This window comes from Gadus macrocephalus, chromosome 2 (genome assembly GCF_031168955.1).
Source record: "Gadus macrocephalus chromosome 2, ASM3116895v1".
NCBI lineage: Eukaryota > Metazoa > Chordata > Actinopteri > Gadiformes > Gadidae > Gadus > Gadus macrocephalus.
The window spans coordinates 3645445-3660315 of NC_082383.1; the positions used below are offsets into that span (position 1 = coordinate 3645445).

The following is a 14871-nucleotide window of genomic DNA, read 5'->3' on the forward strand; positions in this document are numbered from 1 at the left end:
GAAGATGCATTTCCGGTAATGTTGCATTCTGGGTACTGCTGCACGTAGACCTTTTAAACTCAGGGGGTCGGAGCGGAACGTGGCGTTAAGTTCGGAATACTGAGGCTAACGCTGGTTCGCGTGCCAACATCGGTTAGCAATAGCAATTACAATTAGCACAAGAATAACAATTAGCACAGCTCACTGTCTTCTAGCTAACCTGAGGACGTTGGAGAGCGATATAAAAGCTGGGATGCTCGTCGTGAACGCGCGTCCGAGAGTCGCGTCGTAGCGCATGCTAATGCGGCCGGCGCGACGCAGGCTCCTCCCTCCTCCGTCGCTCGGCAGCCGGACAGATAAAAAAAAGTTTTCAGCGCTCAGCGTCGCCTGGCAACACTTTAAATAAAGATGTTTGTAACAATCAGGTGAGAGAGCAGGCGGGGGGGTAGTCCCACGGGGGGGGGGTCCAGACCTTCACTCACCCCTCAGGACGGGCGGACGGACGGGCGGACATTTGCCCCTCAGCCCTGGTCGACCCCCCCCCCGGGGCGGGGGGGGGGTGTAGGGGGAGCCTCCTGTCCTGGGAAAGGAGGCTGTCAAGCACTGAATACACTCGTGGTGGAGGAGGGGGGGGGAGAGGAGGAGCAGGTGGAGGAGCAGGTGGAGGAGAGGAGACGGTCCAGACAGGGGGTCCAGCAGCCTGGGAGCCGTCTCCTCAGGGGGGCAGACACACGACGGGGGGATTCTGGGTAAGGCAACCATTCGCATTCCAGGAGGGTTAGTGAGAGTAGGACGGGAGCCAATGGGAGCGGGTCTTTCTTTGTGTCATGGCTGCTCCTCTTCTTCCTCTCCTCTTTATATTCGTCATTTTAATCCCCTCAATTTCCACCAAAGGTACTTCCTGTTCCTGACAGGAGGTGATGCAGGTCTAGGAGGAGTCTGTGGACTTCAGAGCGTCGACTTTGGCCTCCAGGTCTGAAATCTGAAGCACATACACACACATGTAAATCACACCGTCAACGGTATAATGACTGGGCCGAGATAATGCATCCCATAATTACTTGCATCCCATAATTACATCCCATAATTACACTTAACCAGGAAAGCCCCGTTGAGATTAACATCTCTCTTTCAAGGGGGACCAAGACTGCATAAACATCCAACACAAGGTGTCAGACGGACAACATAAATATATATAATAACTATATAAATGTAATAATATTTAGTACAATATCTATATATCACACACACACACACACACACACACACACACACACACACACACACACACACACACACACACACACACACACAGTATAATATCTCTCTGTTGACCTGGTCCTCGAGGTGGTTGATTCGTTAGTATACAGTATAATATCTATATATTTAGTAGTGTATAGTATAATGTGTACCTGGTCCTGGAGGTGGTTGGTCTCTTCTCGGTGCGAGGCGTCGTTTTCCTTCTGAGCCTGACTCTGATCCGTCTCCTTCTTCTGGTGCTCAGTCTGCCTGCACACACACACACACACACACACACATTAACGCATACACACACACACACACACACGCACACACACACACACACACACACACACACGTTAACGCATGCACACACACACACACACACACATTAATGCATGCACACACACACACATTAACGCATGCACACACACATTAACGCATTAACGCACACACACACACACACACACACACACACACACACACACACATTAACGCATGCACACACGCACACACACACACACACACACACACAAACACACACACACACACACACACACACACACACACACACACACACACACACACACACACACACACACACGTTATAATGGTTTAAGGGGACTGGTTGTAATGATTCATGAGGACTGGTTATAATGTTTATGAGCACTGGTTATACTGGTCTATGGGGTCTTGTTGTAATGGTTTATGAGGACTGGTTATACTGGTTTATGGGGACTGGTTGCAATGGTTTATGAGGACTGATTATACTGGTTAATGAGTACTGGTTATACTGGTATGTGGGGTCAGTCTACCTCTGCTGGTATTCTCGGATCAGTCTCTTGGCTTTGCTGTACTTCCTCTCCAGCGTCTGATACTGGGACTGCGTCTCCTTCAGGTGCTCATCCACCGCCTGCACACAGACAGGTAGTCAGACAGACAGGTGGTCAGACAGACAGGGGGTCAGACAGACAGGTAATCAGGCAGACAGGTAGTCAGACAGACAGGTAGTCAGACAGACAGGTAGTCAGACAGACAGGTGGTCAGACAGACAGGTGGTCAGACAGACAGGTGGTCAGGCAGACAGGTAGTCAGACAGACAGGCGGACAGACAGACAGGTCGTCAGACAGACAGGTTGTCAGACAGACAGGTTGCCAGGCAGACAAGTAGTCAGACAGACAGGTGGTCAGACAGACAGGTGGTCAGGCAGACAGGTAGTCAGACAGACAGGTGGCCAGGCAGACAGGGGGTCAGGCAGACAGGTGGTCAGGCAGACAGGTAGTCAGACAGACAGGTAGTCAGACAGACAGGTAGTCAGACAGACAGGTGGCCAGGCAGACAGGGGGTCAGACAGACAGGTAGTCAGACAGACAGGTGGTCAGGCAGACAGGTAGTCAGACAGACAGGCGGACAGACAGACAGGTCGTCAGACAGACAGGTTGTCAGACAGACAGGTTGCCAGGCAGACAAGTAGTCAGACAGACAGGTGGTCAGACAGACAGGTGGTCAGGCAGACAGGTAGTCAGACAGACAGGTGGCCAGGCAGACAGGGGGTCAGACAGACAGGTAGTCAGACAGACAGGTAGTCAGACAGACAGGTGGCCAGGCAGACAGGGGGTCAGGCAGACAGGTGGTCAGGCAGACAGGTACCTGGCAGAGGCTCTGGGCCTCCATCCAGTAGCCCTCCAGCTTCTCCATGCGGTCCTTGTTGTCTCTGATGTTCTGCTCCAGCTGAGCGCGCTCAGACCGCCACCGCTGGCGCTCCTGCTCGGCGTGGGACAGCTGGGGGCGGGGCCATCGGTGTTAAACCAACATCACAATAATAATCATAATAATGGCTTTACATATACACGCACTAGGGATGGGCGTGAGGAATCGATTACTTGAGTACTCCTCGTTACAAATTAGTTTAATCTGATAACGTTTTCTGAAGCAAATGTATACATTTTCTGTGTGGCGCGTGCCGTGCCGTGTGTACAACGCCACCATTCAAATAGTTAAGAGATGGAGGTTAGAGCAAAGCGCAGCGAAGTATAGAAATATTTTACAGAAGTAGGAGATCATAAGGTGGAATGTAAAATATGCCAAGCGACATTGAGCTACCTGAGTACCAGAAGTACCATGCGGCAACGTATGCTCCTGAAACACAACGGCGAGTTCGGGAAAGCAAACCCGCAGCAACCAAGTGTGACGGCTATTTTCACCGCCGCAAGACGCAGCTGTGATCCCGGCCATGGAGCAAAAGCCCACGGAGTGGTGGGAGTCAAACGGGGATCGATACAAACGGAGCGTTCTGGCAAAGCAGCACCTGCTCATCCCCGCCACCTCCGTGCCAGCGGAGCGAATGTTCTCCGCCGCGGGACGGATAGTGAACAACACGTCGATATGCTGGTTTTTCTCACCAAGAATTGATTTTGGTTTTCGGATAATCATTATTTCTAGTTTTTTTTTCTAAATGTGTAAAGTAGAACTAGAGCCATAGTTAATATTGCCTTAATTGCTCGGTGGATTAATTAGGCCCCGTATATTTCTTTAAATTGTATTTTTTTAGTTTACCGTTTTATTTGCAACTTTAAATAATTTGCAATGTTTAGGCGACTTGTTTCGTTTTTTTTTTTTAAACCGTTACAGGCCTTTGTTCGACGTGATTTAAATTGAGAGACGCATATTTATTAGTTTTTGTAAGGAAAATGTGTTTTGAACGTTTGCAAAAATAAATAATGAATACTCTGACTGTTTTGATTGAGAATAAGCATTACATGTTGGGTTGGTCATATCGCCGTTCATCATTAGGCCTATTCCTGCAGCAGAATGCGTTGCATTCTAAAAATAGATAATAGATAAAGGAGTACTCAATTGATCCTCGAGGAATTCCTTCGATCACTCGAGTTTGGAATTTAATACTCGTGCCCATCCCTAACACGCACATCTGTGTTTCATCTGAACCATCCCTTAACACAGTCTCACCTTCCTCTTCAGGAGCTGAAGCTCTGCCTGGGTGACCGCGTGCTTTATCTGGAGCTGCAGACAGACAGGTACACAGACAGACGGGTATTTAATATGAGGTGATATTGTGAACACATCGGGATGTGAGCAATACATGTGAAGCATGTTTATCACATGTTATAGAGACAGACATGTTATAGAGAGAGACATGTTAAAGAGACATACAGACATGTTATAGAGACAGAGACAGACATGTTAAACAGACAGACATGTTACAGAGAGACATGTTACAGAGACAGAGACAGACATTTTATAGAGACAGACATGTTAAAGAGACAGAGACAGACATGTTAAAGAGACAGAGAGACATGTTATAGAGACAGAGACAGACATGTTAAAGAGACAGAGAGACATGTTATAGAGACAGACAGACATGTTAAAGAGACAGAGAGACATGTCATAGAGAGGGACATGTTAAAGAGACAGACATGTTATGATGGACCATGAAACAGGCAGAGAGACAGGCAGACAGACAGGCAGGCAGACAGGCAGGCAGACAGACCTCCTTGTACTTGAGGGCCAGCCGGTCGGGGTCCAGGTCGGCGGGGTCTGCGGGCAACGGGGAGCTCTGGTCCTCCACACAGTTGGGGAACACGGGGCTCAGCATCTCCTCCTCGTCCGTCACGTACTCCCCCGTCTGCACACACACCGTGACAACACACACGTTACACACACACACACACGCAGTCACAACACACACGCTATACACATGCAAACAATATTAACACACGCACATATGTGTATATCTCTATAGTCTCCTACCTCCTGTCTCTCTATAGATCTATAGATCTAGATGAGCCCTACCTCCTGGCTCTCTATAGATCTATAGATCTAGATGAGCCCTACCTCCTGGCTCTCTATAGATCTATAGATCTAGATGAGCCCTACCTCCTGGCTCTCTATAGATCTATAGATCTAAATGTGTCCTACCTCCTGTCTCTCTATAGATCTATAGATCTAGAGGTTCCTACCTCCTGGTCCTCTTCCAGGTACTGGCTGTATCTCTGCTCCATCAGGTCCTTCTGCCACCTCTCCTGTTCCAGGGTCTGTTGGATCAGCTGAGCCACCTCACTCTGCTCCCCGGGCTTCTCTCGACCAATCACAAACCTGCACCAACACATCTGGCCAATCAGAAACCTGCACCAACACATCCGGCCAATCACAGACCAGGGCTCAACAGTCCTGAGATGCTCATGGGGTCAAGGTTTGAGCTGGAAAGGACTTAACCTTGATGGTGTGTGTGTGTGTGTGTGTGTGTGTGTGTGTGTGTGTGTGTGTACCTCACGGTTCCGCTGGTGTTTCTGAGGACCGACGCGGCGAAGCTCTGAGTGACGCCGACCAGACTGGTCCCGTCCACCTCGACGATGAGGTCGTTCACCTGGATCCTACACACACACACACACACACACACACACACACACACACACACACACACACACACACACACACACACACACACACACACACACACACACACACACACACACACGTTAAAGTTCTTCCTTTAGAGGCCTACAGTTAGAGTTTCTTCCCAGAATCGCCATCTTTAATGCGCTAATATTACCCAGAATGCCCCTGCGTACCTGGTGTCGCGGTGGGCCGCACCGCCGTCCGTCACCGTCTTCACGAAGATCCCCAGCTTCTCCAGCCCCATGTCGGCGCCGGCCCCCATGCCGATGATGCTGATCCCCAGACCGTCTCCGTCTGGAGAGAGACCGCCGCTTAGTGGGACACTCAGAGAGACCGCCGCTCAGTGGGACACTCAGAGAGACCGCCGCTCAGTGGGACACTCAGAGAGACCGCCGCTCAGTGGGACACTCAGAGAGACCGCCGCTCAGTGGGACACTCAGAGAGACCGCCGCTCAGTGGGACACTCAGAGAGACCGCCGCTTAGTGGGACACTCAGAGAGACCGCCGCTCAGTGGGACACTCAGAGAGACCGCCGCTTAGTGGGACACTCAGAGAGACCGCCGCTCAGTGGGACACTCAGAGAGACCGCCGCTCAGTGGGACACTCAGAGAGACCGCCGCTCAGTGGGACACTCAGAGAGACCGCCGCTCAGTGGGACACTCAGAGAGACCGCCGCTTAGTGGGACACTCAGAGAGACCGCCGCTCAGTGGGACACTCAGAGAGACCGCCGCTCAGTGGGACACTCAGAGAGACCGCCGCTCAGTGGGACACTCAGAGAGACCGCCGCTCAGTGGGACACTCAGAGAGACCGCCGCTCAGTGGGACACTCAGAGAGACCGCCGCTTAGTGGGACACTCAGAGAGACCGCCGCTCAGTGGGACACTCAGAGAGACCGCCGCTCAGTGGGACACTCAGAGAGACCGCCGCTTAGTGGGAAACTCAGAGAGACCGCCGCTCAGTGGGACACTCAGAGAGACCGCCGCTCAGTGGGACACTCAGAGAGACCGCCGCTTAGTGGGACACTCAGAGAGACCGCCGCTTAGTGGGATACTCAGAGAGACCGCCGCTTAGTGGGACACTCAGAGAGACCGCCGCTCAGTGGGAAACTCAGAGAGACCGCCGCTTAGTGGGACACTCAGAGAGACCGCCGCTTAGTGGGATACTCAGAGAGACCGCCGCTTAGAGTAACATTGTGTTGTTACAGCGTGTCTAACATTATAGGGGACATATTATGTTGTTGTGGGTACATGGTGCTCCCACACGCATACAAACTTTTAAATAAGTACGTACATGATTTTTTGAGTGAGAAACGCATTTCTGGAAGCAGCCCGCCTCCAGCTACCAAACAAGCGAGTCAGTTTCGGTGCCCCCTCCTACGTAGGAAGGGGGCACATTTGAATATTACCTCCCACTTCCCCACTCCCCTCCAATCAGAGCATCGCTACGATTTTGTGGACCAGCGGACGAGCAGCTCCGGCGGGGGGAACTCGGCGCTAGCCCTGCAGCTAAGCTCCGGGAGTACAGTCCCTTTCTCTGGCGCCGAGCTCACCCCGCCGGAGCGGCCGCCGAAGGGAAGTCGGGAGGAGGAGACACAAGGAGTAGAAAGGGATTGTACTCCCGGAGCTGAGCTGCCGGACTGCCGCCGAGCTACCCCAGTCGGAGCTGCTAGTCCGCTGGAGCTGCCACCTAGCTTCGGCGCCAGTTCAGCTCCCGGAGTACACCGCCGGAGCTGCCGGACTGCGGCCGGACTGTTGGGAGCTCGAAGGCAGTCCAGCAGCTCAGCTCCCGGAGTACAATCCTTTTCTTCTCCATGTCGCGGTTCATGGACTTCAGAGAGTCAAGGCCAAAGTTCCTTCCCCCCAATTCTTCTCAACCATGGCCGAGATATCCCCCACTACGAGTCTTTACTTGTGGAAGTACCAGAGACGTCAGAGACAGTCTTTATTATTCATAATATCATCCGAAGACACAGCTTTTGGCCGTGATATTAGATAGATTACATAAATACCCGTTCAAAAACATGTTTTCTGGAACTCAAATACTATGTTTACTTGTTGGGAAAACACCATAATGTCTCCTTTAAGTTACAGTGTGTGTGTAAAACATTATTTTGTTGCAGCGTGTGACACATTTCGTTGTTACAGCGTGTGTAGCGTTCTCTTACAGTGTGTGTAACATTGTGTTGTTACAGTCTGTGTAACATTGTGTTGTTACAGTGTGTGTAGCATTGTCTTACAGTGTGTGTAATATTGTGTTGTTACAGCGTGTGTAGCATTGTGTTAGTGTGTGTAACATTGTGTTGTTACAGCGTGTGTAACATTGTGTTGTTACAGTCTGTGTAACATTGTGTTACAGTGTGTGCAACATTGTGTTGTTACAGTGTGTGCAGCACTGTTTAACAGCGTGTGTAACATTGTGTTGTTACAGTGTGTTTAACATTGCGTTACAGCGTCGGTCTAACATTGTGTTACAGTGTGTGTGTACCTTTCTCCAGCTCCACGGGGAACAGCTCCAGCTTCTCAACCCTCTTCTCCAGCTCGTACTCGGCCGAGGCGGCCATGGGGTCCACGTCCTCGTTACGGCGGTCGTAGTCCTCGTTAGAGTATGTGGTGAACACCTGCAAGGGCAAAGGTCACACGCTGACACAGGATCCCTACCCAGGGAATATAACCTCCATCCCTGCAGTGTGAGTGCCTTGTGCCTCGTTCATAACCGCATCGCTGTTATCAAAATGGCTTACATAACACTGTAGCATATAAAGAGAACAGCATCATACTGTCTTAAAGCTAACTAGACTCTGTGGCTGAACCTCCCAATCCATAAAGCCTATATTGTAAGTGTATATGCCGACACTCTGGAGGGGAGCTAACAGAGAGCTAACTGTCTCTCTCTCTCTCTCTCTCTCTCTGCAGGAGCTAACAGAGAGCTTACTGTCTCCCTCTCTCATGGCCTACAGGAAGAGAGTTGTTAGCATTTCTACCACAGGTTGGTGCTCTACAACATGTCTGCTGCACCTAGCTGTGACCTCTATCTAGAGTTGGCCACTTCTAACAGTAGAATATGTCCCCACACACACACACACACAGGAAGTGTGTCCGATGTGTGTGTGTGTGTGTGTGTGTGTGTGTGTGTGTGTGTGTGTGTGTGTGTGTGTGTGTGTGTGTGTGTGTTTGTGTGTGTGTGTGTGTGGTTATGTGACTGCATGTTGCAAAATCAACTGAGAGCGAGCGAGAGAGTGAGCACGAGTCAGGAGGATGGAGGGAAGAGAAAGAGTGACTGTGTGTGTCAGCAGAACGCGGAGGTGAAACCCTCTCAGTGTCAGCGACACTGTTTCCTCTCGTCTGCTGCTGCCTCCGATCGAAGGCCAGACTGCACTGAAACAGTCGGATAGATAAACCAGCCAGTGCAAACCACTAGGCTAACCAGCTAGTGCAAATAGCTAGGCTAACCAGCAGGCTCACTCAGCGAGCCAAATCAGACCAAGCCAGCTCAACTAGCTAGGTAAACAAGCTAGGTTAACCCGCTTGCCAAGTCAGCTAGGCTCACCAGCAGGCTCAAATGAAAAGGGCTGAATTAGCTGAACAAACTAGCTAGCTGAACTCAGTCCGCCCCACCCTGTCTCTGGGTGGTGCACGATGACGGAGGGGGGTCCGAGGTCCTTCAGAGACTCTTAAGTGTTTGTTTCTACTGAAGGGGTGGAGACCGCCTGGTGCTGTCCTCAACGCGGCCTGAACGCTGAATGCTGATCTGGCTAGGACCAGTTCAGTCTCCATGGAGACGGGGCATCAGATCAATATAAATGCCGCCTACCTCTCAAGGCCAATTTCCACCGGAATTGGCATGGAAGTGGCCCGGCTGCGAGCCGGCAACTTTCAAAATAGAAGAGGCAAGTATCGTGAACGAAGTGCCGGTTTCGGGACGGTTCCGTGCCGGTGCCGTATCCAGTGGAATAGCCTACGTTGATTTTAATGGTTCCTATTATATTATAGTTTTTTTCCGCAGGATTTGGTAAAATCTTGGAGGTGGCTAAAACGTTTGTGGAGTCGTGCGTTGGTTCTTTTGTTCATGTTGTTCTCGGACCCGGCCTGACTGCCTGACTTCTGCGACACGCTGACCGCCTGAGAAATGGAGGAATGGAGTCAGAATCCTGTGGTGAAGCGACAGACGCACAGCGACACGCCAGAGAATGCTAGCTCGGTCTGAGGAGGCTACGGGGTCAGAGGTCACCGGCCTGATCTCGAGCCATGAGGTCGCCTCTGGTCACATGTTGTCACCACGTACCTATCTGTATCACATCACATATCAAGCCACGCCCACCCACCGTAATTGGTCCAGTGCTGAAGCAGATCTTCCTATTGGCCGGAGGTGGCTCCTCCTCCTGGGGTAAGCCGGGTATCTCTGAGGAGCTGCTCTCGGGGTGGTACTCCTCCTCCTCCTCGTCTTCGTCCTCGTCCTCGTCGTCGTCGTCCAGCTGGCTCCCCCCCGAGTCGTCCCCCAGGCCGCTGTAGGCGCTGATGTCCACCGTGTCCTCCTTCCTCCAGTCCTCCTCCTCCTCCTCCTCCTCCTCCTCCTCCCCCTTCCCCTCCGCCCCTCCCCCTCTCCCCTGCTCCTCGGCGGGCCAGGGGGAGGAGGAGGGTGGAGGAGCGCCGGAGTTCTCCTGGGAGGCGTGGACGTCGGCCTGGACCTCCCCCCCCCCGCCGGCCCCCGGCCCCGGGGCCGGGGACGTACTGGAGCCCCTGGCTTCGGTCCCGGGTCGGGCCTCGCGGGGAGGTGCTGGGGGCTGAGTCTCAGGGGAGGAGGAGGAGTCAGGGGAGGAGGAGGAGGAGGAGGAGGAGGGGGGATCCCCTGAAGGAGCAGATGCCTCCTTATCTCCGAGTCCAGACGTCCGGACAGCTCCTCCCTCCACCTCCTCGTCTCCTCGAGGAGCTGGACATGACTTCACCTGCTGAAGGGGGGGGGGGGGGGGGGGGGGGAAGAGAGAGAGAGAGAGAGAGAGAGAGAGAGAGAGAGAGAGAGAGAGAGAGAGAGAGAGAGAGAGAGAGAGAGAGAGAGAGAGAGAGAGAGAGAGAGAGAGAGAGAGAGAGAGAGAGAGAGAGAGAGACGTTATCGGGCTAAAGGGAGAAGCAAAGGGCCGACAGACAGACAGACGGACAGGTGCTCTTAGCTCACCTTGCTCCCTGGAGGCCCCGCCCCCAGACCAGGAGGTTTGGGGGGTTTTTGTGGGGGGGTGGGCAGGGGGGAGGAGGCGCAGCGCTGGTGAGGAGCAGCAGGAGGAGCAGGAGGAGGCGGGGGGGCGGGCCTGGGGTCCGTGGCCTCAAACACGGCGCTGAGCTGGCTGACGGTGGGGCTGGGCACATCCAGGGGGGCGGAGCCTGGCTGGCCAGGGGCGGAGCTAGGAAGGGGGCCGGCAGCGCTAGAGAGGGTGTGGGTGGGGCTTATTGGGACAGAGGTGGAGCTTAGTGGCCCGAGGTCAGAGCACAATGGTGTGGGGCTGGAGCTAAGTATTGTGGATGCAGAGGCGGAACTAGGTCCTGTGGGGTCGGGGGCGGAGCTAGCTCCCGTGGGGCGGGGCTAGGTCCCGTGGGGGCGGAGTTGGGTCCCGTGGGGGGCGGGGGCTGGTCCCGTGGGGGCGGGGCCAGGTCCCGGGGGGGGGTCCAGGGCGGGCTCCAGGCGGTCCAGAGCCTCAGTGGAGCCGTCGAAGCGGGCGACCACGTCCAGACGGCCGCCCTGCAGCCCGGCCGCGCCCTCCCGCTTCAGGAGGATCCGGTTGGTCGCCTGCTTCTCCTGCACAACATTAACCAGTCAACCAGGAAGCGAGTTAACCATCCAACAAGTCAACCGGGTAACCAGTTAACCATGCAACAAGTCAACCAGGTAACCAGTCAACCAGGTAGCCATCCAACCAGTCAAGTAGTCAACCAGGTAACCAGTTAACCATCCAACCAGTCAACCAGGTAACCAGTCAACAAGGTAGCCAGTCAACCAGTAGGACTGTTAAATGAATTCCCCATGAGGCACTACTCTGTGTATTAATACTGGCGTGAGGCAGTACTGCAGTACTCCTCCTCACCTGCAGGGTGCGCTGTTCGAAGATCTTGCGGGTCTCCTGTAGCTTGGAGGGGCCGGGCGGGGCGGGAGGGCGGCCCGGCCGCGGCTCCAGACTGTGGAGCCGCTCGGGGAGCCGCAGGGGGCCCTGCCGGCCTGGGGGGAGGGACAGCTTCACCTGCTCCCCTGCTGAGACCCCCCACCACCGTAACACACCGTTACACACTGCTACACACTGCTACACAATGTTACACAACGCTACACAATGTTACACAACGCTCCCCTGCTGAGAACCCCCACCGCCGTAACACACCGTCACACACTGTTACACACTGCTACACACCGTTACACACTGTTACACAACGCTATACACTGTTACACAACGCTACACACTGCTACACACTGCTACACACCGTTACACACTGTTACACAACGCTATACACTGTTACACAACGCTACACACTGCTACACACGTTACACACTGGAAAAGGAAATACGCGATATAAGTGGTGAGCAAATAGGAGATAGGAGATAAGGGGTGAGGAGATAGATAGGGGCTGAGGAGACAGGAGACAGGGAGTGAGGAGACAGGAGACAGGGGCCGAGGAGGGTGCTCACCCAGGCCGCGGGCCCCGCCCTCCTCCCCGGGCGCCGTGCTCTCCATCTGGAGGAACATGCTCTTGATGCGGTTGACGTTGGAGCCGTAGCGGCGGCCGCGGGTGCCGGGCCGAGGGGGTGGGAGGGGCTTGCTGGAGGGGTTGTTGAGGTGGTCGGTCGCCTGCTTCAGCGCCGCCAGCCCCGCCTCGTACGCGTTCCGGTGGGGGGAGGGGCTGCGGAGGGTGGAGTTCCCCCCTCCCGACACTTTCCCGCCGCCGCTGGCGGACGGAGGCTCCGTCTTCATCATGGTGGAGGAATCAAACGCACCAGGTGGAGACGCAGGTCAGCAGGCGGAGGACGGGAGCATCCTGGGGACGCTTGATACGCGGACAGACAGGCACCTCCTGGAGAGGGGAGGAGAGATGAGAGGAGAGGAGAGAGGGGAGGAGGAGGGAGGAGAGGAGAGAGGGGAGTAGGAGAGAGGAGAGGGGAGAGGGAAGAGGAGGAGAGGGGAGAGGAGAGAGAGGAGAGAGAGGAGAGGAGAGAGGGGAGGAGAGGAGGAGAGGGGAGAGGGGAGGAGGAGAGAAGATAGGGAAGAGGAGGAGAGAGGAGGGAGAAGGGGAGAAGACAAGATTATTGCTTACATAATTCCGTGGCTTCATCCTGGTGAAATGCAAAGCGTATGAAATGCCTCCAGTCAGATTAAAGCTGGAGGCTGATGGGGAGGTGGGTCTGCAGAGTGCAGCCAGGAGGGTCACCTTAGACCGGGGGTCTCTGTGGTAACAGGGCCGGCCGGTAACTCTACGGCTGGCTGGGCGTCTCGAAGGGAGTCGATCTCTAACTCACCATACACACAATCAGTTTATACACCTCATCGAATAAACGCTAGGATTTATTTCCTTTGTTGTTGGTTCTTTTTAGAAATTCCACAAAAAAACGAATTACACTTTGATAGTATTATAAAAGGTGTTGTAGATAAGATGTGAGAGTCATCCTTTGAGGGTCTTTTGCCGCCACCAGTGAGAGAAGAACACTGATAGTATGTCTTTCGCGTCTCGGACCAATCAGCATCTCTGACGAATCAGGGCGTCTCTGACCAATCAGGGCGTCTCTGACCAATCAGAGCATATCTGGTCAATCAGGGCTTCTCGGACCAATCAGGGTGTCTCTGACCAATCAGGGCGTCTCTGAACAATAAGGGCATCTTCTCCTCCGGGATTCACAGAATCCCGCTTTCTTGTCAATCATAGTTGCACTAAATGCCCCTCTTTGACATTGTGGAGGAGAGGGAGGGAGCGAGGGAAAACTTGGTCGTTTATTTTCTAAATCTCTTCTGCTCTCCTACAGCTGGACCATACTACAGAATCAATAAGCCCTGACTCAGTCTGCTGCTGCCTGACAGCGGACACACACACACATTTGACATGCTGCAGTAAGCCTTTTTTCTGACTTCCTGTTTTCGCTTCCATCTTCGCGCCCTGGTGAACACCACTTCCTGTTTATTGCCACAGGCCACGCCCCTCTGTTGTGACACAGGCCCCTCCCCCTGGCGTGAGCTGGGCGCTGTAGCCGTCAAACACCGCAGGGCTACAGGTTTGTGTCGTGGTTACGTTATTATTGATTGACGTTCATTCCTGTCGTGATAGCGACTCTCAGAGCAGCTCGCAGTCCGCCCACAGACATCATCCCGACGACAACGTGAATCAACATGAAACAGAGCTGAATGGGGAGAGCAGAACAAAGACCGGAACGCTCCGTTAAACCGGACCGGGGGGCGACGTGCAGGGACACGAACCACGCGCCTCACAGGCCGTGACGTCGACTGCAGTCATCAATACTCAGTGATTAGTTATCACTGATCGCTTCTGATTCGCGGGGGGGTGCGATATGACCGATGACCCCAGAGCACGACAGGGGGCAGTACCGACCCCTCGGTCCAGACAGGCGACCCCCGATAACGAGCCCTCCCGACACTAACGGCTCGTCCCTGCGGGCCTGTCCACGCAGAACCGTCTCGCGGCTCCGGTCTGAGAGCTCGTGAGGTGAAGGCCGACCCTCAGACACAAGGCCGGCCTGTTCTCCTCCTACAGGGAGACCGGAGGCTCGCGGCCCGTCACACGTCCGCAGAGAACCTCCAACGGATAATGCACACAAACAAACACACTCGCTTTACATCCGCGTTCTCGGTGCTCCGCGCGGCCCGTCCTGTGTCGGTCCGCGCGGAGGACCCTGATGAGGAGGACCGGAGGAACCGTCCCGCGGTGAGGGGGGCTTAGGACCCCGCGGACACGGCCTGCCCGCCGCTTCCTTCCTGCATCCCTCCTTGTTCAGGACCGACAGCCACCGACACATCGAATATATATCATATATATAGAATATACCGCACCGGTCCGCCGCCCCGTCCCGGCACAACCTACCGGATCTCCAGTCGATGTCGTCGGGTTTTCACTGCGTTACAATCCGCTCACTGCTGCCATTGTGTCTGTAACTCCGCCCTTCCCGTTTCACCCTGCCGCTAGCGAACACACTGCTGTGTGTGTGTGTGTGTGTGTCTCCTCCTCCTCCTCCTGCTCCTCCTCCACCTCCTCTCCAT

The 14871-nt window shown here is 54.1% G+C and overlaps 1 pseudogene; it reads right to left on the reverse strand.

The window, feature by feature from the left end:
• Positions 1–591: 591 nt before the first annotated feature.
• On the reverse strand, positions 592–14845 carry LOC132472368 (neurabin-2-like; annotated as a pseudogene).
• Between the last annotated feature and the right edge of the window lie 26 nt (positions 14846–14871).